Here is a 13,749-nt window from a genome sequence, read left to right as displayed (position 1 = left end):
TCCGTTTTTTAGTTATACAGGTCAGACGATCACGTCCGCGATTTACACATGTATAAGACACAGTATACCTACATATGTTTAATATACGACGGGACACACTTCTATAAACGGCCTCGACAAACAATGTAATTCATACTCGAAATATACAAAATATACAACATTTTACACATTACACGTAGGCCTCGTTGTTGATAACACGTACAGTTACACGAGTTTGGCTAAATTTCATTTACGTGTTCTTAAACATTATATTATTATATTATGTACTAATAACTTATTAGGATAAATAATGAATGATAAGTAATAAATAATAATTATTAATAATTATTTTATTCTAAATATGAATCACAATAATTCATATTATAAAACTGCCTAATATTATAATTTTTAGATCATCATATTCACCTAACGTATTATTCGGAAATATTGTCCTTAGTACATAAAGCTTAATATTAACTTGGACATTTTAATTCGTATAAGCATCAATAATTTAAAAAAAATATTGTAGATGGCTCTCGTTTGCACTAAAAAGGTTTGCATCGCCTCAGGAAAACCAAATGGTATCCAAAATCTAAGTACAAAAGTATAAAATATACATGTTGGTCTTCAAATGTAGTCAAAAAATCTAAAAAATTAGAAATTAAATAAATTCATTTTTAAAAGAGAAAAACATCGATTCAAATTATCGGATGATCGACGTAACAATTTAACAGTTTTTAAATATAATTCTAAATAATAATCTTTTAAATTTTAAATTATTGTAATTATACAAATAATTTTTATTGCAATAATCATAATTATTATTGACTTGATGTTAGACGTATTTTTCGTACTAATATTGTATAATAATAACATTATTTACGGTGACTAATATGACACGAATATGACATATTATTATAACAGACTGATGATTTACATATGGTATTTAATGAAAGTCTTTTGAACAGAGGAGTTGATATCAATTATTATTTGTTTGTAACATTAAAACGACGAAATATGTCGTAGATCTGCGTTTTCGATTTCCGGCTCCACTGAGTTTAACCCTTTTCCCCATTCTCTAACACCCGTTCGGAGCGTCTAGACTGTCATAACAATACTGTATAGTTACTACGTATTACAAATCACGATATCATAATATATACCGACCAAACGGTGTCCGGTCGAGGTCGGTGGCGGCGGCGGTGACGACACAGATTTTGCGAGTTCCGCCTTGAACTCGCAACGACAACGACGGCGACTGCAACAGTGGGTGACCTTGAACGTTATTTATTCATATTTTATTTTACACTCGAAAAATATTTTATTCCAAATAATGCAGATGATGGATAATAATAATATATTAAATCGCAGCGTCAAGTAATTGTATCATGTTATAATATGCATAATACATATATTATAATAAAATAAGGTTCGCCCTAAAAGTGTCCAATTAACAAAAAAAATAATAATAATAATATATTTTTTAATACACGCCAATTTGGGGAACCCGATTTCTGCGTCGGAAATACGCGATCACAATAGCATTCACATTGTGCATGTTAACCCGGCCGTATCGCCGAACGAACAAATATAAAATACTACGCTTTATAGGTGTAATTCAATTTTGGTGTAGTGACCTAAGTTTGCTGTCAAATCGGTATCGGTATATTATGCTTTTCCAAGCTAATTTGATCAAAAGGAAAAAATTGTCTGTGGTGGATTGGACATAGGTGATATAGCACTTTATATATTCTCCGACGTAATTAAAACTACGTTTTATATTTTCTTGTTATCTCTAAGGATGACATGACATCTGAAATGTTTGAAAAAATCAATCATATAGCTTTTGACTATACACGATGCAAATAAACATTTATCTTAATTTATATATAGGTTAAAAGTTCTTTTTTTTTGTAGTTCATAGCAATTAAATATTATATTAACAAAAAGTATTCATTTTTCGAGAGTAAAAACAAAATTTTCGAGCGAGTTGTTCTATAAGTTTGAAAAATAAAGCTACAACACTCCCCAAATTTCAAAGAATATTTAAGTAAAATTTAGTGTCAACTAGTTAAGTGTATCTGAGATTACCGTATAGGTTCTAAATAACGCATAATAATTTTAGATTTATAACATGAGTTTAAAACATTTTATAACCCATTATGCAGTCTGACCGTTTTTTTGTTAGCTATCAAAACATATTTATGATTATTTGTATTAAGATTTATTATGGTTTTATTCAAAATAAATTCATATTTTATACTAATCCGCAGTATTAAAATAACTAGGTAAGGCTTTGCGTACAAGTGTGGTTTTCGCGTGGGTCACTGTAATAGACGTGATAAATTTGAATTCAATGTTAATAAATGCTTATTATACATGAAAAACAATTTTGAGCAGAAGCTTAGGCTGAGGCTGAGAGATTGTCTCTGTAAGTACTTACATTTCATGATTTGTGTTTCGATAGTGTTATAAAAATAATTAATTTCACTATTAGTATTGTGAAATTGATTTAATTGTTACCGAAAATTTTATATTTACTATAATATTTTATTAATACTCATATTTAATTATTGTATAATTGTATTTATTATATTTTGTCCCATATTATATCATTAACTTATGATTAAATACCACGCTTTAACGTATAATAGTATGAATATAGGATCGTGGTTAGGTAATAGACTAAAATTAATCATCATCATATTATTTTTTTTTTCAATATTGCGTGTAAAAAAATTCATATTAAACGTAAAAGTCCCCGCTAATAATATTTTTGAATTATAACAAAATAATTAATATCATTATTATTCGTTAAAATAATATATAATTTTGTCTAAATTTGAACTACAAACGTATATAAAAAAAGAATTGTTTTTGTATATTGTTTAGTTTATATAAAGTCATAACTAACTGCAGGTATTAAATATTCACAACTTAGTTATAAAAATCATACTTTTTTCTTAAAAAAATTTTGACTATAAAATATTTGCAAATTTTCGATAAATTTCTTCAAAATATAATTCTAATATCAGTTGCTTATATATATATATATATATATAAAAAAAAAAAATAGTTGTATCTTGGTAATTAAAATGTTTAAACCGATTTCTTAACAATAGTATTTTATTATAAAATATAATATATGTAATATTGGATTTAGTGTTAATTATACTTTGACTAATTTTACAAATTAAATATTTAGATAGATTAATATTGATTGTTACATTTTCAACTCACCATAATCCCCATACTTTTTAAACTATTCTATGATTATTATCTTTAGTACATTGAATTAGATAAATCAATTTCAAAATTCGTTTGAATAAAAAAATAAAAGTTTGTATCTTCACAAGTCACTTTTTACTTTTTAAGCAGTAGAAAAATTCTCATAAAACTTTAGTTATCAAATTTTGAAAACTGCCATTATTAAAGAAAAATGCGGGTAGTATGTTCGATGAATCGCTCTGTATAACATCGCTGTATTATATATAATATCGTGCGACGCCATGACCGCTGACGATTTAAATAAACGAATGGTAGGTCGCGATGCCGACCGCGAAATTTTGGCGGGAATCTGCTCCCTTCTGCCCGCCTTTTGAACTCAATGACGCTGTAGCTCACGTGTTAATATTTTCCCGCGCAATAGTTCGTAATAATATTATAACGCAATACCCTCCGTCTTTTTTTTTTACTAACATGATGCATACATATTATTTTCATGATATTATGCATTTATTACGGTTATTTACTTAAACGACGGTCAGTCAGGTTAATCTTTTGTTTACGTGTCTAGACAAAATTAGACGATACAATAATAATAAAAAATAATCGACATTTGGATAAATAATTTTACTGAAACATAGTTTTCGTTCAATCGATCGTGGTAGATGTTGATGGGTGTTGACCACAATTATATCATATATATCATATTTGTGCACCGTGACTTATTAGGTATTTTATAATATTGTGTTGTCACGGTATAATATACATCATATATTATTGTTTACGAACAAATATTAAAAAATTGCTTTTTTGTACGAATAATCTAATTACGGTGCAATATTGATGACTATATCGAAGTATTCGATTTTACTTTTTGTACTGAATTAAAATACCACTTCTATGTGCAAACGTTTTTGTCACTGCATTTATATGAAAATTCATTTTTCGTTTAAAACATCGTGCTGAGATTATATCAAAGTATTGAACTTACTCCTGAAAGAATAAATTCTATGAATAGTTTAGTTTAGACAGTTTTGTAGATTTTCTGTTTTAGAATAATATCATACATATTTTGTATAGGTAATTATATAGAAACGTCGGTGTCTTAACAGAGAATGCATTCTCCAATGGAATAGTTTTGCCGGATTCGTAATAGTATCGAAATTAGATTCAAATGGATTTTGAATTTAAAATAATTAACAAATAGGTTGGAGTATCAAACCGATGACTGTATATCTTAGCACAAACGTTTATCAGTATTAACATTTTATTTTATTTTTCACATAGATTTAAAAGCCATCGTGAAATAGATATTCCAAACTAATATTCAACAATTATCGATAATCATGATCGTTTAAAATATATAACTACAGTATTCTTATAAAAATGTTTAATGACCGTACATAAATATATGTATATCCAATATGCTAAGTAGTTAGCTATTCTTTCGTTTCCGCGAGAACTGTGGTGTCGACTGAATGGAATTTGTGTATACGCGGTAGTGGCGTGAACAATTAATAATTTTATTATTATAATTATTTAGTATAATTGATTGATATAGTATTTTTCTGAATATTTTAACTAGAAACGATTTTTATTCTGTAAAACCTATTGTATATTATTTATATATATATGTATAATATGTACAATTAAAACGATAAAACAAAATAATTGAGAATTTTTTTTCAAATCGGTGATAAGAATTTCGTTATCATCAAGTTGAATATTATTATTTAGCAAAACAAATAACAATAAAAACCCCTGTATATAATATTATTATCAGAATGTCGTAGACGCATCAATATCGCTGTAAAAAACATGGTCCCCGGTCATTAAACATATTAAAATATTAAAATACACATTATTGTTAGATGATAGAAACATTACAATAATGTATTGATATCGTTAAAAATTACTCGTAGTATGAACCGTTTATTATTAAGAGAATGGATACTCCACAATCGATTTATGGATTCATACCAATAATAAAAAAAGTCTAAAAAGTTATATATTTAATGTTCTTATTAAAAGTTGAAAAACATATTTTGATATCCTTCTCGATTTGATAGCAAATTCGTTCGGATTTATCAACTCATCATCGTTTATTTGAACTTAATGGAGTAGGTATAATACGAACCAATGGGAAAACATTTCGGTTCATTGGACAAAATTTTCGATACATTTAAAAATATCATATAAATTTTAAGCTAACGCTAACAAATAAAAGGTATTAATAAAACAATCACTACCACAGAGCATTTTAAGCAAATGTAAAAATGTCATGTGCAATGAAACGGCTGAAAATGAAAATTTTTTTATTCATAATATTGTGATTATCGATATCGTTCTAAATTTTTTGAAACGTATAAATGTTATTTTTGTATTCAATTATTTTTAAACGTTCATATTATCATGAATAAAATATATATGTAAATTGTAAACGCTTACTATATATATATTATATAATCAATTTATATATAGCCATCCATCGATTCTATAGTTATAAAATATTATATAATATTCGGGTTGACGGCAATACAAAAAGATAGACACTATATTTTAGAAACTTATTTGGTATAACTTATTCAGTTACTTATTTTTTTATTATTATTTTTTTTTGTCTCGGTAAAATGTACAGTTATATAAGCATTGCTTATCTAAAGAAATACGATAAACAAGTTTGACAGTGAAAAAATATGAATAAAATATACTAATTAAATTTTAATTAGTATAATATTGGAAACCCGCGTAGGTATTTCCAAAATATGCCTATGTAGACGAATCCATGATCTGAAATGAAGTAAAGTCGACTTCTGACAATTAGAATAATTTAAACCATAAGCTTATTTTATAAACTGTACGTACAATGATATGAACACAAATACGTCTTCACAAAAGAGTTCCGCGCCCACTCCAGCTACTATAATATTTATATTATAAAGGTTGTCTCCCCGAGCACATCTCTAAAAGAGTTGTTATCCGCATAAGACGTAAGTACGGCAGACGCGTGCGGTCGAGTGTCTTCAAACGGTATTTCAGCGGTAAAATAAACTACGATATTATTTTAATATCATAATATTATACACACTCATCGGCGTGCACTTGGAATTCGATTTATACCAATATATAAGTATAATAACGTAGAGGTACCTCTGTATGATGCGCGACGCGGGATTTTGAAGTACATACTGTATGCACAAACAATAATAATAATTTTTGTGTGATACCCACGTCAATGTGGGTACTGTTCAAGAGAAGAATCAACTGTCACTGCAAAGTTAGTGATCAAGTCGCACAGCCGTCAGTGTTTCAATATCATAGTACGGTAGGTAAGTTAATTTCCAAAAATAATTCGTGCAAACGTAAACTTTGTTTGAACACACAATGACGTACATTGATGGCTGTAGCTAAAGTATGCATGTCTGTAGGCAAACCGTACGTTGTAATAATAATAATATGATATTGTACTATAAATATTTGGTTATTATGTGACTACAAGCGATACACAACACTATTATAATACAGCTACCCATTTTTCAGTTATAGGCCTCTCTTTAAGGTTATCCGCCGCATAGAAGTGATCTATTGTACGCATTACGTTCTATCTTGAATCGATATATTCAACTATTCGAGTAATACACGTAGACAGTTTGAAATAAACTTTACGTGAATAGACGTCATAGACAAATAACAAAACGTCTTTTTGTTGTTGTATTGTTCCGGCATGCGTCCAGTGCGCTGCTATAACAAAAAAATATAGTTACTATATAGTTGATATATGTAGTTATTATAATAACTACAGTTATTGACATTCAAACAGTTTTCTTTCAAAAAAAAAATCATTTATCGTTTCATTTAAATTGTTCTTGTTTACTACCAGAGGATTCACATTTTCTGTGCATTATTAGTAGGTATTTATAAATTATAATACATTGATTAATGTTTTTTTTTTTTTTTTTAAATAACTCGTTTATTATTATTATTTGGGAACGTATTTTTTATTAATTTTCTACTATTTTTAAAAATCATAAATAATTTAAATAAAATAGTTTTCTTAAAAAATTGCATAATATTATATTTTACTCGCGTGTTTTCTACACATATTGTATTCAAAGTAATAAACAGTGAAATTTTCAGAGCTCACGCAGTCAATAAAAGTATATACCCGCCCATAATTTTTACAATATGTACCTACAGAAGAAATGATCTCGTTCCACTTATAAAGCAATATTATGCTCATAAAATATTTATTTGAAATATTTTTGATAAAATGTTAATATATTTTATAATGACGTAGGTCTTAGTATCTTGGTGATTAAATATTTTAATAGATCAGTAAATAATTTTGGTCCATACCAATTAATGATCATATCTAGTTTATTAAATATTTCTTGTGGTACCAGTTATTTAAACCAACCCCTTTTCAGAGTACATAAAGTTGCAATACTCGGTGACCTGTCTGAATGTCATTAGTTTTATTATGTGACTTATGTATTGCGTGCACGATAATATTATTATAACGCTAAAATTAAAACATGCGCGTGTGGTTTCACCGACAACTTTAAATTTTATTTTAATAATGACGTTTAAGTAGGACACGCAATTAAAATAAAAATATTTAATGGATAGATTATGTTTTAAGTTTTAACTCATCGTTGGTTATACACACTAGGTAGTAACTATAATATATATAGCGTAGTATCTGTTATAACAGTCCTTCGATATAGTTTTTTACGAGAACAATATGATTGTAGTATCTAATATTATTATAATGTCAACGACACATAAGCATAGTAGTATGATATAATTTTGAAATATTCAATATTATAACAAACCACGTAGAGACATCGTCACAGGTTCGCTTAACAAAGTGGCTTTTTTGTTGTTCGAGTGCGGGTGTGGGGTGTATAAGTAATATGGTCGTATAAAATTCGCCGATGAAACTTTTCTCCGTCGTTATAGTGATATTATTATATCATTGAACTTAAATTAGACGCGCATATAATAATGAATATTATATCATACAACCTTGGACTCGGGACCGACCCGTTCCTCGTCGCCGTCGTAGTATTTCATTTATATTATAATACACTGATAGGAATTCGCTTTTTGTACATCGTAAATCTTCACAGTAGATTATTCTGAAACATTAGCGTTTTAAATCGTTATATACTTGTGTGTGTGTGTATACATATTTAACGCACCATATTTATTACATTGGTACAAAACACAAGGCAATGCTATAGTGGCAATAATCATAAGGTTTTGAATTATTTAATGGAACACGCACTCGTAATAAACATACTTACATAATAAGCACTTTGAGGTTCTCTATAATTCCACTGGTTTTTTTTTTTTTTTGGTAATATTTAATTGAAAAGAACTGAAACAATTATTTTAATGTGTTTCAAATTAATTAAGGCTTAACTATAGTTTGTTTATGATAAAACTATACGCACAGTATTTTATCATTATATAGTGCGGGAGAACAATGAAATTCACTTGGGCTTGTAAATGGGGAATAATCCATGCGCGTATTAACCATACACATTATACATACGTATGATATTTAAGACGCATAGAAAGGTATCCGATTTCTCGCGGTCAAACTATAATAATAATAATAATAATAATATATTATACGATTAATCGAATTAACGCGGTGAATCGCTTTGAAGTGTTTTTTCTTCGTTAACCATATTATTGTCTCTCTAATAATTTACCGATCGAGGAATCATATAAACGCGACGGCGTGTCATTAGACTGGGCGACAGTATATTTAGTAGACATCAATATAATATACACTATATAGGTACTTACATATAATATATGCATCACATTCATATGTGAATAACAGAATATTATATATATATATATATACCTACATGTTAATGTTAGTCCGTGATTTGATGTGAAATTGCACCCTAACTATAGATAAAATATATACACGGGTAAGACAGATCTATGTACTCAATATACTCGGAATATTGTGATCGAAGAGTTTTCTATAGTTATTTTAGTTAATCATAATGGTTATAATATGCTGTCATGGATACGGTTGTGATTAACGTGGATTAAGATAAAGAAAACAATTCAGTATAATTAAATAAATTTCAGTATCATTCATTTTTTAATTATTATTGTAATAGTAATATTATAATTGGTGGGGATATCATAACCTTATTGTATGTAACCGCTTTGGAAATTATAGTATGTTTTTCGATATCTATTGAATACAATGAATATCCTATCCGTGTTTATATTTATAGATTATATTAAATATTAATAATATAGCTTATGATATTTTGTATAATAAAATAATGATGATGTATTTTTTCACGAATATAAGTAATAAGTCAGTGTTATGTATACGCTCGTGCTTGGTTTAATCATTATCTAATAAAATGTATTTAGTATCTAGTTTGTATGTATGTTTAGGATATTATGTTGAATGTATCTAGAAGAAAAAATTAGAGTGTCATATTTAGTATAATCTTATATTCAAATACTTTTTTTTCAAATATCTTGCCCAAACATATGGTATAAGTTTATATGATTTATGTAAATTGCTATTGACTTTTGCGGCACTTCTGCTGCAACAGTTGTCCACAGAAATCATGTCTACCCACGTTGGTTTGGAGATAATATTATAATGATCTAAGGCGTTTCTTATTATGGTAATTATTATTTTATATCTTTAATAGTCATAATATGGTTATTTTTTGTATTTATATTTGTTATGTTCGTCCTCATAACGTCAGCTGCGCGCGATTATCTACTGCAGAAATGATTTTAATACGTTATTATTATTATTATTAATGTTTATATCGATATCTAAAACATTTTATATCCAAGAATTAATCATCAGCGTTTCGTACGTCCTGCAGCAGTGCCGCGTTAGCAAATATGCTCGTCGTACCTGTACAATTTACTTATCGCAAATTAAATGAAAAAAAATATTAAGCGAAATTACAATCAAGCCGCGCTTTTACGAATTTATTTGCTTATAGCCCATAAAATATAATTATTTTAGTTGTAAACTTTTTATGAGAAATCCTGTTTTCTTATGGTTTTATAAGACAAATTATACTATCATATTGCCTTGAAAACATTTTGGCAACGCCAAAAATAGCGGCCTGGGGCAACTTCTACCCCCCTCCCGCCAATCATAACACAGAACCGATACCTATATACGTGCATCGAGGGATAGAATACAACGTTTAAAACACTTTAGTAAAATTATTACTTTTGAAATACTATAATATGGCTGCAGTAATACTATACGAAGATTTAATATTATTATAGGTATAATATAAGCAAATTATAATTTGTATATATAGGTACTTAAATAGAATTTTTTTTATAATTATGACTTCTAAACACCTCAACGGTTATGGTGGCCTTGACTGATATTATATTTTATGAATCTCAACTACATTTACACACACACACACACATTATAATTTACGAATATGCGTGTGATGTGATTTCACTAGTCCCATCGTAATTTCAATGGCAGAGCATCGTCATTGTTGTAATATTTCGAGCTTAACAATAACTTTATACAATGTTAATTGTAAGAAAATAAATTTGTGTTTTTGAAAATATTTTCTATTTTTCTTGAACCCAACACATTACCTATTACACACAATTGAATGACAGTAATTATAATTATTATGGACAGTGGAAGCATTATAATTTATAACTTTAGCCGAGCGACGAGTGAAATGGATCGCAAATTGCTGGAGAATTGATTCAACTGTTGTCTAAACATAATATGATCATTACTGAATAATTATTGTTTCAAAAAATGATATTTATACATTGAAGTTCTTAAAAATATATTCACTTTCGTAGTATAAAACTAAATGAGAATGTTTTCATTTACAAAAAAAAAAGCGATATCATAGAAAAATAATATGTTTTTTCTTCCGAAAAATTTTGTATATTTTTATTTTAAATTAAAAAAAAATGTCTTAAAACGTATAGATTAACCGATAAAATGGACGTTTAATGTCGAAAGAATCATCTTATAAATAATAATACATTTTATGGTGTACAACAACTTTATTATACACATTCGAGCGAAGGACATCGTTCATTATTGGTTCCGATAACATTGGTTTGGACCGCAGAATGAAATATATAAGTACATATAGCGTAAGTATAACACAAAATAATATTACTTATAGCTATAATACACGTGTAGGATGATAATAACGAGAAAGTTTCGATCGTCGATATGCGTGGACTTACAGTGATGAGTTGACTTTTCACTAAAACAACATAAAAAATTAGTCCGACCCTTAAAAAATAAAAGGGTTCTCTATTCAGCACCAGAAGTTTGTTTGTTGAAAAAATCTTTCTTTAAAAGAACAATATTCTGTTTCGATTGTTCTGTAATAGACAGTAGACGCACTGCGTTATTGGGATTTATTAAGTATTCCTATACAAATTATACAATTTAGTAACAGTTGTTATTACGCAAGGAAAAGGTAGATACATAAATTTTAATGTTCCCAAATTAAATTGATATTTTCTTATAAAAAACAAAATTTAACAAAATAATATTATATTAATCACGCCAATTGCATTTATTTTATTATGATGTCAGACTAGCTAGATTTTAACAAAGTAAGAAATCAATTTGTTAGAGTTTCGTAATTTTCGTAAAAATATTTTAACAGTTTAGGAACTTAAATATTTCAAACTTTTATTCGTGTATAAATTCACATATGAGTATATATTTTTTTTGTTTAAACTTACGTGTGGATATTTTTACTTACTATATGTTGTGCTTGGATTCCAACTTAAAATCGCGAGAATTGTTGTAAAAACTCCCGGAGTTCTTATCTATATAATACCACATCATATCCTAATTGTAATTAATGATTTCTAAGACCACAAAATTTTAAAAAGTTTCAAATCGGTAGATATTGTATTATTGTATGTACTTGGAAATGAAAATATCGATACCAAATCAAATAGTAAATTATATGAATTTAAACGATATTGATTATTATTTGAATTCTTTTATAATGCCAAAAATGTATATACCGAGAATTTTTTGGTACTCGTCATATTTTATCAAACGATTGTAAAATAGATCTTGGGGTTAAGACTAAGGGTGTAAGGTGTAAAATTAAATTTGAAATAATTCAATATCATCGCAATCGATACAGTTAAAGACGGCAAATCTCGAAAGTGCAAAATGATCATATACGAAGACCATTTATTTTATCTCGTTGAATTCGTAAGAAGGTACGGTCGACTTTTTTTTTGTACAATAGATGACAGCCCTCGGTCAAAATGATATTCGTTTACCATTCGGATATATTATTCGCTTGCGTAGACTCGACGAAAACGGTTTAATACATTGTACGATGAAGTTCACGCGCGTCTATAACGTGCAATACACGATAGTTTTATAACTTTTATCGAGGTATAATAAGTCTCTGGCTGTGTCTGCGTCTGTCTCTCTCTTTACTTATATATCTTTGCGTTTTCTCCGCAAGGGAATAAATTATTAAACAAACACGGGCGCGGCCGTGTACACAAGATACCGTATCCGTACATATACAAGTCCTATCGGATGTACTTAAAAAATCACTTACGTATTACATTCACCGCCGTCGTTCCTATATTGTGTGTGAACCAAAAATTATTATCTCATCGGAGAAACGGCACGGACTACAGCGTATTAAAAAAAAAAAAAAAACTAGTGGCGCGGTATTTGGATATTTTATCACGGTGGGTTTTTTTTCGTTGTTTTCCACTCTCGCACGGCGGAGTCAAACATTAGGTATAAATTTTAAAAAGCTATGTAACATTGCGAGATGTATTAGTTACAAATACGCGTATATTGTTATATGGCTGAATAATAACTGTTAAGGTTATAACTTATATTATTATGACGCGCGTCGACTGCAGCTACACATGCGCATGCACATCGTTACAAAGGTGATCTCAGATACTGCTGGGTTATTTTTTTCAAAAATTTTTATTTCACACCATGGTGTCGGAAATGATAACCTGAAGAAATTATATTTATTTTCAAAACTGTAATAATTATCCCCGACACGATGTTTATTCGAACCTGTTACGTGCTTCGTCAAAATGGACCATTTAAAACAATATTGGTCATTATTTTGCGAGTTGATCGTCGCCCATTTATTTTTAATAGAAGGAGGAAGTGAATATACGACGAGCCAGCTACAGGGGTTAACAGTATAATTGTTTTGATTATTCGCACTATTATTTGCATCATCGGGTTCGTTATCAAAATGAATAACGGGTAGACCGATGTTACGAGCGTCCCCAATAGGCGTATACTTATAAACTGTTAATAAAAACCTATCGATAAATTCTAATGTATACCCATTCCCGTTTGTAACATAAATGTCCTCTTCATTTAATAATACTGTATACGCCTGATCTATTAATGAATTGATATCGGAATTTATGAAAATTTCCTTAGCCAATGTTTTGAATGACCTATTTTGTGATGAATTAAATATATAGGATTGATTACATGTTGCTTCAAGC

General features: G+C 28.4%; 1 long non-coding RNA gene across 2 annotated transcripts; it reads right to left on the bottom strand.

Moving 5' to 3' along the window:
* Nucleotides 1–6,606: 6,606 nt before the first annotated feature.
* Nucleotides 6,607–13,063, bottom strand: LOC112597617. 2 transcript variants are annotated; one of them, XR_003114853.1, is made up of 3 exons: nucleotides 12,819–13,063; nucleotides 8,233–8,345; nucleotides 6,607–6,945 (listed from the first exon to the last, which is right to left on the bottom strand). It is a non-coding gene; the product is annotated as an uncharacterized LOC112597617 (long non-coding RNA). The 2 variants fall into 2 exon arrangements; XR_003114852.1 differs by lacking the exon at nucleotides 12,819–13,063 and adding an exon at nucleotides 8,514–8,587.
* Nucleotides 13,064–13,749: the final 686 nt, after the last annotated feature.

The sequence above is a fragment of the Melanaphis sacchari genome, unplaced genomic scaffold (assembly GCF_002803265.2).
Source record: "Melanaphis sacchari strain LSU unplaced genomic scaffold, SCAv2.0 Contig42_pilon_pilon, whole genome shotgun sequence".
NCBI classification, from domain to species: Eukaryota; Metazoa; Arthropoda; class Insecta; order Hemiptera; family Aphididae; genus Melanaphis; species Melanaphis sacchari.
Note: the sequence above shows the minus strand (reverse complement) of the source record. Positions and strands in the feature narration are given on the sequence as shown.